The sequence below is a fragment of the Colobus angolensis genome, unplaced genomic scaffold (genome assembly GCF_000951035.1).
Source record: "Colobus angolensis palliatus isolate OR3802 unplaced genomic scaffold, Cang.pa_1.0 Scaffold20, whole genome shotgun sequence".
Classification (NCBI taxonomy): Eukaryota; Metazoa; Chordata; class Mammalia; order Primates; family Cercopithecidae; genus Colobus; species Colobus angolensis.
In genome coordinates this window covers 2,971,590-2,986,432 of record NW_012115155.1, presented here as the reverse complement: position 1 = coordinate 2,986,432, position 14,843 = coordinate 2,971,590, and positions in this window count along the sequence as shown.

Below are 14,843 nucleotides of genomic sequence, written 5' to 3'. Positions count from 1 at the left end.
TCAGGGTATCTGGGAAGGGCAGGCTAGAAGGAGACTGAGGTTTAGGAAGGCCTCCAGCCCTGGGTGTCTGACACGCTTCTGCAGCACAGCCTGGCCAGCCTGTGCCTGCTGCCCCCATCTCTTCCAGGGGATGCAGCCCAGGGGCCTACAAGTTGGGGGGTGGCCAAAGCCCTCACCCTCCCGGTGTGGCCAGGGCGGGCACCACGCAAAATCCCCATCCTAGCAGGTGCACCTGCTTCTTTATCGCTCCTTGAATTTGTTTTTCCAAGTACAAAAGCTCCCCTAATTTGCCCAGCTCCTGGGCCTGCTGGTGTCCAGGAAAACAGATAATTAACCCTAATTCACTGACTTGCTGGGCTGGAACAGGGGCCAGGGAGGGCCCCAACGGGAAATGCAGGCCCTCCAGGGGCAGCCAGTCTCCGATAAGAGTTGATGAGTATCAGGAGGGCTTTTTCCCTCTGGGAGGCTGTGGGTAAGACCTACTTTGAGGTTGACACTTGAGATGGCCTCGGGACTTCCGTTTGTTTCCACTTGGCTTTACTCCCTGAAAGCCAGCAGGCCCTCTCCAATCCCCATGCCTTCCTGCCAGGAACATTCTGCCCTCTGCTCTACCGAGGATGCCATGCTTTAAAACCCAGAAAGCTGGCTCTCACACCCTCTTCCCAGAGTCTTAGACACAGCTCACCGACCTCTTTGTGCTGTGACTGAACTTTGACACTATGCTCTGCACATGTCAGTGGTTGGCACATTCAGCAGGAGGCCAGTGAGTGCAGACTCCAGAGAAGGAGCGGCCATGTTCGCCTCCCAGCTCTATCAGGGGCTGTTGACAAGAATCGACTTCTCCCTAAGCCTCGGTTTCCTTATCTGTTAAATGGGGATGAACAGCGTGTCTCTCATGGGGCCTGGCACATACCGGCCTGGCCTTATCGTCCCTGCAGCTGGAGAAGGCCTGCCCCTGAGCAGTGCCTGGAAGCTGCCCCACCAACAGAAGGCTCTGTCCAAGAATGGACACGACAGTCACATCCAGCTCCCCTCCTCCATCCACCCCGGTGCCAGCACCTCTACAGTCTGACATCAAAAATCTCAGGTTGGCATCTGTTTCTAACGTGCCTGTTCCACTCGGTTCTAAATTCCCATTGTCCATCACCTTCCTCCCTGGAGAGCCCTGAAGCCTGAAGGGCCAGGGTCTCTCCCTGACACCACTCCGCCAGCACCCCCGACCCAGCAGAGGGTTGGGATGTGCTCTGAGGCCGCTGTCTGCAAGGGGAACAAGGGGCCCACTGTGTGGCGGGCCCGCCAGACCCAGATATTTTAACAGCTGCTTTGTGTATTCCTGAAGCGTGATTCCTGAGTGTGGAGGAAAAACAAGGCTGGCCTCTGCCCTGAGGAGGGAAAACAGACTGCCCCGGGCAGGCTGCGGGCTGGGGCGAAGGCCTCTCAGGGGCCCAGTGAGGCAGCAGACATCAGAAACAGACCCCAGCAGCCTAGCACATGGGAGCCACAGGCACCCAGACCCATGCCAAGGTCCCCTTAATCCGAGGCTGAGGAGGCAGGGAGTTGGGTGTGGGGGCAAGGACCAAGGACCACTGAGGGTGGAAAATCCCTGCAGCAGACTCTGAAAGGGGACAAAGGACCACAAAGGCAGTGAGCGCCCAAAGGATAAGGTCCAAGTCGCTGTCATGGCCCCAAGGCCCTGCCTCAGGATCTGCACCCCCAGGTTCCCTGCCCCACCCCCATTCCACCTCAGTCGTGCTGTCTGTGGCTCTGATCACGCGTTTCCTCTGCCTGGAATGCTAGTTCCCCAATACCCACTATGACACTCCCTCAGAGAAGCCTCCCTGGGACCATCCCCTGCCAGGCCAGGCAGGGGTCTGTCTTGCCTGTGTGCCCGCCGAGGTCAAGGCTCCTGTCTCATTGTGTTTTAACTACATGTGTACGTGTCCATCTCCCTTTATGGTCACCCTAGGCACAGACACCATCAATGTTTGTTGACTGACTCAGAGACCAACTGAACACATAAATGCTCTCAGGCACTCAAGTCTTCAAGAATCCTTTTCTTCTCTGAGCATCCTCTCAGGCTTCAATGCCTCACAAATTCCAGGTGGTGAGCAGCTTCTAGACCCTGAGACTCACAAGCACCCTTAAGGGAGGGCTGGGTTGGAGAAGGCATCAGGCTATCTCTTAGGTCAGGAAAAGTGCAGCAATCGACTCCTCATGTCTGCTGCAGGAGGCACATTAATCAACTTGTACTGTCTGCCATGGGCAGTGTTTGCCAGCACTGCATAAGAATGCCTTCCTTCCCTTACATTGTAAACCCCTTGAGAACAAAAGATTTGCCATGCATAGTCCTTAGCACTGAAGCCTATACATATTAACTGGGCACCTGCTGTGCTCTAAGCACAACCATTTTCGAGATGAATAAAAAAGTGTTTATCTCTTAAAAGGGCTATTTTCTCAGTGGAACTGCAGGCTGGGTGGGGGTTGGGGTTGGGGTGGTATTTTGGGGTCAGGGGAATGGTGCAGGTGGCCTTTCCAGGCCCTTCCAATTAGGACCCAAACAGTGGGGGGAGATGTCTGCAGATCAAGGACAAATCTCACCTCTTCAAAACAACGTGATCCAAGTGACACCAAGTCACAAAGTCTTGAGAAAGGAGCTGGGCTGACCTGGGACCCTGCCTGGTTGGCAGCACTCTGGGCCAGCTATAGGGAGAGGAGCCTCCCATTGGCCATCACACTGCTCCTCAGAACCTGGGGATGGGCTCTGACACTCGCTGAGACCCATCCAGGGTGGTGGGGAGAGGTGCATTTTGATTCCTCTAAGTTTGCCCTCTTATGGATCCTGGGATTGTGAGGCTGCCTTTGCCAGGAGCCACCCCAAGCCCAAACCATGTGTTTCTAACCCCTCTGTCTTCTCTCTCTTATGCCAGAGTCTGGCACCCAGAAAGGCTTCCAGGGGTCATCTCATCCAGCCCCCGGGCAGCTCAGTCCCCAAGCAGTCCCTTGCCAATGACGCAGCGGAGCTGTCACTGGGCCCCTTACCCGGCTTATAACCACAGCAGCTGGTTGCAGTTAACCTCACCACTATCCCAGCCCAGACTGGCAGCGCAACTCTGGGTATGAGATAGGCAGGCTGGATCCCCGGGGAGTACAGTGTCATGCCATGATTGGATGGAAACAGGAATTTTGACATGTGAGGGGTGCACACCAGGATCCAAATGCATGGATCCAAGCCACCTGCAGCCACGAGCCAACAATCTCCAAGGCCTGCGGTCACCCTCTCCATGGGTGGTGTTGGGCTTGGGGCAGGGGCAGGGCAGGGGTGGGAGCGCTGACTGCACATCCAGGGTGGCAGCTCTGCTTCTCAAGGCTCCAGGGAGAACTGGGCCGGTGTGTGGCCCTGGCATCTCCTGGTTTGGTCTCCTGCTCCGACTTGCCCAGCTGCAGCCCTCCCCACACCTCCCAGGTGATACCTGCACCCAGCCCTTCTGTCTGTGCCTTTGCCAGCCTCAGCCACCGGCTTTCCTCCAAGTCTGCCAGCAACCAACAGCCAGCACCACCCTGGCCAGCAGAACACCACTTTTTCCTTGCAGTGAAGCCAACAGGAGTGCCCTGCCTTCAGCTGGGATCTTCATGATGAAGTAGGAGGTAGCTCACGTGCTAAGCCGGCCCCAGGTGAGCCTCACTCCCACCTGGTCCAGCCTCTCCCAGGCCCTGGTCTTCCTCTGCATGCCCAGGAGGCCACATGCCCTCAGCCACCCTCCCTCCTGGCAGCCACCACATTGCAGCCCAAGCCAGGTGTCTGGGCTCCTGGATCCAACAATGTGGCCTGCTGCAGCCTGGACACGCGCTGGCTCAAGGAGGTCAGGAGGATTCGACCAGCTCCATGACTTGAGACAAGCTCAACATTCTTCATTCGGGTGGCACAGGTTTCCTGAGGGCCTACTGTGTGCCGATCTTGAGTCTCTGACCTTGACCACAGAGGTGAGGGAAACCCAGTACTACCACCCCAGAGCTTCCAGTAGCTTCCAGTCCAGGTGTGGGGTGGGGAGACCGGCATCAGAGGAAACAGGCCATGCCAACCCAGAAGAAGCCTCCCCGCAGGGATAAGCTCCTGGGGGCTGCCAACCTTGCTAACCTGAGGGAGTCAAGGAAGGATTCCTGGAGGCAGGGATGAATGAGCTTTTTCAAAGGAAGAACACTTCCGGTCCAGAAAGGCCTGCTAAAGCAGAGAGGACCACAGCAGATGGAGTCTGCGTCTGGGCAGCGAGCAGGAGGCAGGGCAAGCGTGGGACCCCGTGGTTCTGAGTCCTGGAAGTCAAGTGTCCAGCAGACTGGAAGGGTGTGCTCACCCCTCGGGACTCCCCACTGTCTGCAGAATGACATCCAAACTCCTTATCTGGGCCCCTAAAACCCCCAAGGCCTGTGCCCTCCCTGCCTCCTCTGCCTCACTTGCCACCAACTCAGGACTCACACTTTATGTTATTTCTAGAAGCCTGCAACCCCCAGACACTGCCTGTCAGGCCTTTGCATTCATGCCCTTCCCCTTCAAAAAGCACCTGTCTAATGAACTCCTAAGAGCTAAGGCTGGGATCTCCTCCCCCCAGCACATGTGTCCCAGCCCTCCTGCCTCAGGCAAGGGCCTGGTGCTCCCACATGGCCCCGTATTGGTCTGGGAGGCCCACAGCACAGCACCGGGTGAAGCTTCCACAGTGTGCTTCACTGCCTGTTTCGCTGGATGGCTCAGATATTTGACTTTCATTCCCAAGCCCCTGGCACACAGTTGGCATCCAGTAAGCATGCCGTGCGTGAGGGCCATCAGCCTGAACCCAGTGTTCTAAAGTCAGCTGTCTCCTGGATTGACCCCACACATCATGTCCACCCATGGCTGCCACCCAGTAGACAGCTGGTAACGGATGTTTAACTGATCCCAGAGAGCCTCCCAGGAAGCTGCAGCCTAGCTCGTGGCTGGTATCTTGGAAGGTACTAGTCAGATCTCATTGGCTAAACAAAAATCACCCCGACTCCCTACCTGAAATTCTACCATTGGAGAGTCACTTCTTTGAAGCTTGCTAGTTTTCAAGAACAGCCTATGGAAATGCAAACTGCCCTGGAATAAGATCTGATTTTAAGTGGTTTTCATATAAAAAGTTCCTTTCTCTAAATCAAGGTGGATAGTATGGAGAGGGATGGAGGGAGCAGGAGGAGGAAAGCAAGGTGCCCAGAACTCGGTGCTGCCAGCTGTCCCTGGCTGTTACTGCTAAGGACATACCCTACTGATAAAAGGAGCATGTCTGCTAAGGACATACCCTACTGATAAAAGGAGCATGTCTGCTGCTTGTTCCTGCACTTCGTGGTTTCTTGGCATGACACTGTGTGCAGAATTAAGTGTCTTTGCCATGTGCTGTCTGCTCTTCCCCCCTCTCCTTTTGATGACTCTCTCCAAGACACAATCAATCAAGCCTCTTTTGTTCCCGTGGCCTTTTGCAGACTTCCGGAGAGGAAATGAGAAAGCTCTTTAAAGCCCAGTCTACATGGAGCCTGCAAATCCAATCATGGTCTCCCTGCCAGCCCCCACTGTGGCCTGGCTTTGTGAGACCAGGTGCCACAGGTGGGCTTGGTTCTGGGTTCCTTGGCCAGGACTGTCCCTGGAAAGATACTCAAGGATGTCCCCAGCCCATGTGGGAGGCCAGGGTGCCACATGAGATTTCCTTGCACCAGAGAGTCCTCCAAGATGGCAAGAAGTTGCAGAGGAGGTGACAGGTGTAGGCGTCTCTTGGTCACCAGGCTGCTAGGCAAGGTCATTACTGGGAGCCAGGTCCCCTGCCCCAGAACTGATGATTGTGAAGCTGTGTGCCCCAAATTTGGGTCTGCGCATGGAAGAGGTGCTCCAGGCTTTCTCTTGAGCCTGCATCCCATGACTCTTTGCAGTGTGCTGCTTGCTGTTTCCCCCTCTCCTTTCGATGGCCTCCCCAACAAGTCTTTCCGATCAATGGTCCACTGATGGGGACAGTCTGCCAAGGGAGCCCGCCAGGTAGGGGAGCCTCATGGAGGTCCCAGGGATTGTAAGAGAACCTGCAGTCAACCTCCTAACCCACTCAGGAATCCTCTGCAGCAGCAGTTCTCAACTGGGAGTAAATTTGCCACCAGGGGACATTTGGCAATATCTGGAGACATTTTTGACTGTCTCCAAATTGTGCTAGTGGTGGCCAGTGGGTTGAGACCAGGGATGCTGGTAGATATCCTGTAGTGACCAGGACAGTCCCCACAACAGAGAATTATGCAGCCAGAATGTCCATGATGCCAAAGTTGAGAAACCCTCACCCAGCATATTCTAGGCACTGTCATGCAGGCTCTGAGCGAATATCCTCCCGGGGATGGAGGTCTCACCACCTTAAGCTGTAAAGAGGCAATGGTGCCTACTGCATCTAAAGCCTGGGTCAGCCTCTTGCTGCAAACTGTGGGCAACTGACTCAGCTTCACCACACCTTGGTATCTTGTCATGGAAAATGGAGCTAACAATTTGATGTTCCAGGATTGCTATGAATGAGTTCATGGCAAAAAAAAAAAAAAACATGTAGTACTGCACCCCACACACAGAAGGCACTTAAACCAAAGGAGGCCTGCTCAGGCATTTCTGGTTTTAAAATATACTGAAGAGTAGAACTCCAGCTATCCCTGGAGGAAGTCTACCACCTGCCATAAAACACCGGCTAAGTCCCTGGCCTGCCTCAGTGACACTGTCACAGGTAAGAAGAAACATGTAAGATGTTCACTGCAGGGTTAAGTACACTCATTAAACCCTGCCAACACCCCACATGTTTAACGGGAGGGAAATAGTTCTTAATATACTGCTATCATAGCAAGACAATGGGACAGTACTGTGCCTATTTTAGGTTATTATTATAAAGACTTCGAGAAATACAGAAATGTTTAAGATCACACGTAAGTGAAAATAAAACAAAATTGCACACACACTATAACTCCAACTAGGAAAATGAACTATATGTACAAGGGAAACAGTATATAAGAAAAAAAAATTGTGTTTGAATAATGGGATTTTGAGTTATGCCAGAAATGTTGGTAATGTTCTTGTTTTTTTGTTTTTTTGTTTTTTTTTTGAGATGGAGTCTTACTCTGTCACCAGGCTGGAGTGCAGTGGTACAATCTCAGCTCACTACAACCTCTGCCTCCCAGGTTCAAGCCATTCTCCTGCCTCAGCCTCTCGAGTAGCCAGGACTACAGGTGTGTGCCACCATGCTCGGCTAATTTTTGTATTTTTAGTAGAGACAGGGTTTTCCTATGTTGTTCAGGCTGGTCTCGAACTCCTGACCTCAGGTGATCCATCCGCCTCAGCCTCCCAAAGTGCTGGGATTACAGGCATGAGCCACTGCGCCTGGCCGGTAATGTTCTTTAATGTAAAAGGTTATTCTGCTTTTTCCATTAAAATGCTACTTATTAATAAATATAGAGAAAATATTAGGAGAAACTATAAATCTAGCCTGACTCCTGACCTGAGGGGAAAGAGTGTAGGAAAAATCTCAGAAGTTGACTGTGCGCTCCGCCAGTCCCAGGGGGAGCATCCTGGGCCTCGGGATGGGAGGAGGGGGCTGCTGCTCTGACCCTGGCAGGGCGAGGGAGGAGAATCTGCCTCTGCCCACCTGGTTTTGGCCCCTAAGCCCCAGCCTCATTCCTCCTGGGAGCTATGACCACCACCCTATCAGAGGCCATTTCTCCTCAGCCCTCCCCACTCACAGTACTGGCCCTCAGTGCTAGGCAGTGAGGGTGGAGCAGAACCAGGCCAGGCTGGGCAGCAACTGCAGGCCAGGGGCATGGCTCGTACTCTCTCATCTCAGCCTCCCACCAGGCCCAGAAGCAGGGACAGCTCGTGTCTCCTTTTACAGACTATGGAACAAGGGCAAAGAAAGGTTTACGCCCAGGGCCCATGCAGAGTGGAAGAGACATGGGAGCTGATGTGATGAAGCCTCAGTGCTCGGATGCTGGGGGCAGAGAGGTGAGCCAGATCGCAGCCCCAGAGCAGCTGGGGCCGCCAAGACTATGACCCTGACATTCATGGACAGAGGTGGGGTGGGGTCACCTCACTGGCCTCCAGAAGCTGTAACACAGCTCAGAGACACGACAGAAAGCCTCCCAGAGAGACTTCACAGGACATCGCTGGGAGAGGAGAGAACCACATCTCCAATAAACATGCATCAGACTGGCAAGCTCCAGAGTTCCAGGCTGGAAACGACCCAGGACTGGCTCTGCCACTTACCAGCTGGGAACCTGGGTGGCAGGCTTCACGTCTCCAGGGTGCAGCTGGTGTCTCTGTAGCATAGTGGACAGAGATACCATCTATTGCACAGGACACCCGCCATGGGGCCAGAGGCCTCCCCACCAGCCATGTCCCTCATCCCACACCACTCTGCCTGCTGGAAACTCCCTCCTCCTGCTGGGAAGGGGAGCGAGTGACACACCCCCACACTGCTGGAAAAACTCCCACAGGTCAGCCTGGAGCTGTGCTGAGCTTCCCTCTCTCCTTCCTTCCTCCTTCCCTCCCTGTCTTCCTCCCTTCCTTCCTCCTTTCACGTTGGGCAAGGGCCCCCACATTTCAGTGGGAATGGTGGTCTCTGCTTCTCAGCAAGAAAGAAGGGAAGATGCCTGCTCCCAGGACAGGGTGAGCTCCCAGCCCCCAGCTGGAGCTCGGCAAGTGGACCCTCTTGGTCACAAGACATCTGCTCATCTGAATTCAAGAAGAGTCTGCCTTCCAGCTGAAGGGGGCGTTATGGGTGTGTGTGGCACACCCGCCCACATGCTCACTCCAGGCTTCCCTCTTCAGTGATAACTGCTAAGTAAGACCTGAGTAATAGATGCCTTTCTGAGAACCGAGAAACGCAAAGGTATTTATGTGCCATGATAAAAAAAAAAAAAAAGAAAAAAAGAAAACACAACCTGCTGCACTGAATCCACATTCCTCCACCATGCATTGATGTCTACAGGGCTGCAAAAGAATGTGGGTGTTGTTTTCTTTCTCCATTTGCCTAAACACAAACACACCCGTGACACATACACACACTCAAACACGCACTCTCACACGTATACGCTCCCTGAGCTGCCACAGCTCAGACCTGCACTCTCCGGGGCTGGGAAGGAGAACAGAGCCCGGGGCTGCCGGTCCTGGCCAGGGGAAGCAGGATGCTGGAGCGGTTAGGAGCAAGGCTGAGGGGGTCAGGCCGCCCTAGAGTCTGACCCAGGCCCTGTCTTAATCTGCTGTATGCCCTTGGGCAAGGTAATTAACTTTTCTGTACCTCAGTTTCCTCCCTGTGAATAGATAATGGATATGGCATGCCTAGCACAGAGAAAGCCCTCCGTAAATGTCAACCATCATTATGACTGAACCACAAGAGTCTAAATCCTCTTGCTGGGCAGGGATTAGGCCCAAACTCTCTGGGCAATGGCTCCCATCTCTTGGGCCATGTTACCGGCAGATCCATCCTAGTTCCTTCTCCAAGTCAGGTGTGTGGACTCTGTGGCACCTTTGCTATCAAGCACCACCATGCTCAACACCCGCACCTTGCAAGCCTGTCCTCGGTGGCCTGTTAGGCCAGGAATGAACTGCAGGAGGTCCTGGCCCTACTGCCCAGCACTGGCCAGGAGCTGACACACACCCTTGTGTAAGATCCTTTGTCAGCAGGATTTCAAAGGTCTGCCTTAGGAGGCAATGGGACCTGCTGGCCTTTCCAGATAGGACCTTGAAAAAACAGCTCAAGCCTCCTGAGTCACAGTTTCCTGATCTGCACAATGGAATGATGATACTGCAGACTTCACAGGGTGGGGAGATGTCCATCTGTCTGTCTGTAAAGGTTTCCCAGGAGCCGATGTGCATAAGTACTCCAGGCAGTGCAGGCTCATGACAGTGCACAGTGGATATTACCTTGGTTTTTATTTTACATGGGAATGGTGTGGGTACATAGGGAGGGGAAGTTTATGTTCTTCCTTCCTTTCACTGCCCTGAGAGCCTGGCTCCTGAGACAGCCATGCTGGGGCCTCTTAACTCAAATGTTCCACTGTCCGATTTCCCCTGAAGCATCCCCAATCCCATCTGCCAGGCAAGCCTGGTGGCCCAAGTGACTAGATCAACCCAGGGTTACACCTTCCTCTGGTTCAACCCAGCACTTCCACTGGCAAAGCCGGAAGCATATTTTACAGTCTCTTGTATTTGCAAGCCAACCTGGTGGCTTCCCTGTCGCAGCTTCAGGAGCAAGACAAGCAGGCCAGAGGCCATGGGTGTGCCGGGTTCTCCAGCACTTACCTGGCCATGTGGAAGGTCTCTGTGCCCTGCCTACCTGCACAGGCCCCCAGCCTGCTGTATACGCCCTGGGCACAGACAGCTAGACAGGTCCCAGGGTGACTCCACCCTGTCTCACCCCACCAGCCACGTGGAATCTGAGCTCCTGCCTGCCTGCCACTCAGATGCCCCAGAACTCGGGCACAGCACCTGCCCTCGCCGTTCACACGTCCCGTCACACAGTCCCGCGCCACATCACCTGCCCCGGGAACCTGGCAGGTAACCCACCGTGCCCCTAATTGTTTTCTCTGGCTGTGTGTGGGTGATGGCATAAGCTGCAGGGACTGAATCAGGACCGACGACGGGAGCACTCTGAGTCACAGGAAAGGAGGGACGCTGTGAGGAGTTAACGCCGAGTTCTGAGATCAAGGAAGAGGAGGAGGAGTGGGCCAGGAAGCCTGGGGCTGCCAAGGAATGGGGCATCTCACAACATAGGGAGGAGAGTTGGGAGCGAGGAGGCCAGGACAGCCCTGCCAGCCCCTACTTTCTTGGCCATCAGCGGTGGGGGCTGCAAGGCTTCAGCAGCAGAACTCATCAGTTGGGTGGCAGGGGCAATGTTTACAGTGGGTACTGGGCCACCTTCCCTCCTCCAAACAAAAACAAGCCCTGCCCCATCACAACCATGCTGAGCCAGCTGCACGCTGCCAACCCCACGTTCGACGCCACCAGCACAGCTGGGCCTAGCCGGGTGGAGGCTGCCTGCCCCCACATGGCCTCCCAGCAACTTCTGTACCCCCAGTGAGTCTCCGTGCTCCCACTCTGACCACACTGGGCTCTGCACCCCAGCCTGGGATTCAATGGCCCAAGTCTACACCCCAGATGCAAGTCCTCAACAGCCAAGTCTCAGGCAGCAGAAACCCTGGGCCACTCATCACTATCCCCCCAAACAAGTAGCCCCCCAGAGGCAATGTCTGCTGAGACCCCCCAAGCTTTCCTCCAGTCGCTGCTACACTTGCCTGCCACGCTCCTCCCTGCCGCGCTCCTCCCTGCCGCGCTCCTCCCTGCCGTGCTCCTCCCTGCCACATTCCTCCCTAGGCTGTGCGGGTGCACATGTCAGGTCTGCATATCCACACCACCCCCTGAGCCTGCAGCCCAAAGGGCACCGGAAACAGGGACTGGTGCCACCGCCTCCCTGTCCCTCATCTCGTTCAGACACGCCTCACCCCCAAACACGCCCACTCCATCTCCCACACTCACTCACACACGGCTTCTCACACATCTCCTTGGACTCACAGGAACTCACACTCTCACCCTCACTCACACATGTAGACTCAAACTCACATAGCACACACACCGACATACACTGGCTGGCTCACGCTTACACACACTTGTACAATTTCACACACATGCACAGTCATATGTTCCTAAAGACTCACCCTAGTTCCCACTCACATTCATCCACTCGCACATCACACGCGTACTCAAAAAGCCATGCACTCACACGCACGCGTGCACACAGCTCCACCGACAGCACCGTCCCCTGCCCCACGTCAGCTGCCCACCTCTCACTGCTGGGGAGGTGGCAGGTGGGTCCTTCTGGAGACAGGAGCTTCCAGCTGTGAGAGGAGGGAGTCTGCAGGTGGGATTGGCCCTGGCCCAGGGCTCCCCACGCAGTCCCCTGGGCCTCCTGCTCGCTGCACTCACTGGGTAGCTCAGAGGCAGAGTCCCCAGCCCACTGGAGCCTTCCCTCAAGCCCCTACTTGGCCCTCTGGCTCCTCTCAGGAGAACGCCGGCTAGGATGCCTCTGCCCCGGCTCAGCCCAGCTGCTTCCTCTGCCCTTGCAGCCTCACAGGGAGAGCTGGACTGGAGAACCAGAGCCCAGGGGCAATCCTGGCTCCCGGATCTCGGCGAGGGCCTCCTGCATCCCGCCCTCCTGGTGCGAGGACCCCAGCTTCCACCCAAGGCTCCCTGTGCTGCCCCCACCCAATTAGACCCCACTCCACTGCCCAGGCAAATGTGTCTAGGGCAAGGGAGGGGCTCGAGGCAGAGGGAGGGCTAGGAGTCTACTGGGAACCCAGAAGAAAAATATGCGTCTACACAGCCACCAAACACGCCAGAGCAAGCAGGCTAGACTCAGCACACCCTGGACCTCACTCACAACCAGGCGTCCCAGAGCCCACTGGGCCTTCCCTTGGAAGTTGACGGACAGGAAGGAGTCAGGAGCTGGGTTCCAAAGCTAACAGAGCCTCTTACGAGCTGTGCAACCCGACTTCTCTGAGCCTCAGTTTCCCATCTAGAAAGCGGGCACACATGTCCCATGTTGGGAAGATTAAATGTGTCAATATGTGTCAAGGCCCAATGCCCAGAAGGTGCTCCATGTCATCGCCTCCTATCATCCCATCACCTGTCCAGGCACCTGATGGGGGTGGCTCAGGCTCAGGAGTTTCCATCCCTGGAAAAACAGCATCCAGTTCAAAGGGCTAGGTGGGGCCCTGCCTTGCTGATGGGATCATTCCAGCCCCTGGGCAGGCTAAGCCCAGGCAAGGGATTTGTGCCAGCCAGGGCAAGAGCGTTAGAGGAGGCCTGGGATTCACGGCCGCAGAACGCAAAGGGATGGGAGCCCAGGGGAAGGCCGGGTCTGCTGCTCCTTGGCTGATGCCTCCTGCTCATCCCCTGTGCCCCTGTATGACATGGCATAAGGGATCTGCCAGCCTCACATTCCCCCAGAGGAAAGCTCCCCTTCCCACCTTATCGGTGAGGAGGCTCTGATAGCATGCCCACTCTCACGTTCCAAACCCAAGTCCACAGAGTGTTCCAGACCCCAGGCTCTCCCTAGCGCTTTGCTCTCCTGCCCTGGAGGATCAGGTTTTTTAACTAGAAAGGCCATTCCCTAACTAAGCAAACCAGGGGCCCTTAATTACTCTGGGGGGTACTCTCGTTAGTGAGAACCCTTCAGTGCTCTGCTGAGAAGTGCATGGGGAAGCAAAATGCCTCCACCCTGAGGCAGGCACTGGGGGGCTCCTCCAAATGCCGAGAAGGGCGTCTCGCCACCTTGGGGGCACTAGCGCACTGTTCGCATCAGAAGCCATCCAGCAGGCACACGTGAGACCACCACCAACTACCCCTGATGGACACCACTGAACGGCGCCGGGAGAGGTGAGGCTACATAAATAACACACGCGTCACGAAGCATAATTATTAAATGTTGTCATTTCGGAAGAAAATTAATTAGCAATAGCTGTAGCTGTCTTGTGTCTGCTTAAGCAGCGTGCATCTCAATTAAAATTTAATTGCCACAGCTTCAATCACAGCAGGTTAAATGGCTTGAAATGCTGAGCGGGTCCATATCTACACAAAGCTTAAATTAGTGTGGAGTGGAGGAGCTGTCACAGAACGGGAGGTGACAGGCAGGAAAGTGGGCAAGACAACGAGGTCCCGGCACACCCATGTCCCTATGTCGACCAGTCCTGGCGAGGGGCAGCATTTCCAAGTGTGGAGATGGACATGGAGGATGCTTCCTGGACCACCCACACAGACTAGCTCTTGGGAACAGAGATTTTAAGGCTTGCATGAGTCTAGTGGGCTCTCATGGGAACCCGGGCTTTGGGCAGGGGGCCACATCACAGAAGAGGATCTGGGGTGCAAAGGCTGGCAAACAGCTGACAGTGTGCCACCCCTCAGATGAAGCAAAGGTCTCAGGCAAGGACTGCCAGTTCCCATGCCAATGGAGTCATGCAGCAGGGCTGGCAAGCCTGGGGCAATAGGGAGTGGTGAGGACTGTGGCAAACTGGAGCACACAGGCCTTGTCAAAAGTAGACAGATGCTGCTCCCCTGTGTTCAGCTTTTCCCACACAAGGATGAGGACCCAGTAAACCAAATCCTCAAAAAAGTCAAGAATAAGGGTTTTATTTCAATTTTCCTGTATATTAAAACAGCCTGGTGATAGCCAGGCCATGGGTTACCAATTTTCCACTTCCTGTCTAGGAATTTGTACAAATAAATATACACAAGAAGGTGTCATCTTAGATAGTAAATTAGCGGCTGCCAGGATGGGGAGAGACTGCTAATAGGTATAGGGTTTTTTGAGAGGGTGATAATAATGCTTAGAACACTTAGATATGTGGTGATAGTGGTTTAGATAGTGGTGGTGGTTATACAGCTTTGTTAATATTCTTAAAATCACTGAATTGTACACTTTAGGAATGTGAATTTTATGGTATGTGAATTACATCTCAGTAAAGCAGTTATTCACAAAAACAGCAGGGAGGGGATGCAGTCTTTACCTCAAATGCACCCACAGCTGCCAAATTTCTCAGCAGAGCATCTTTCACTAGTATTTGTCATTGGCGAACGGAAGGCCCGGTTCAGCCGGGCTCTGAGTTGAGATCTGGACAGACAGCAGGGCAGCCACATCCACATTGCCTCCAGTGCCCTTCTAAATCCTCACATCCTATCGGGGTGCCTGCTCCTCACCTTGAAATTGGGTTGTTTGTAAGTGAAGGATGGTGGATGATGGGACGGAGGGAAGAAAGGAGGGAGGAAGGGAAGAAAGGAGGGA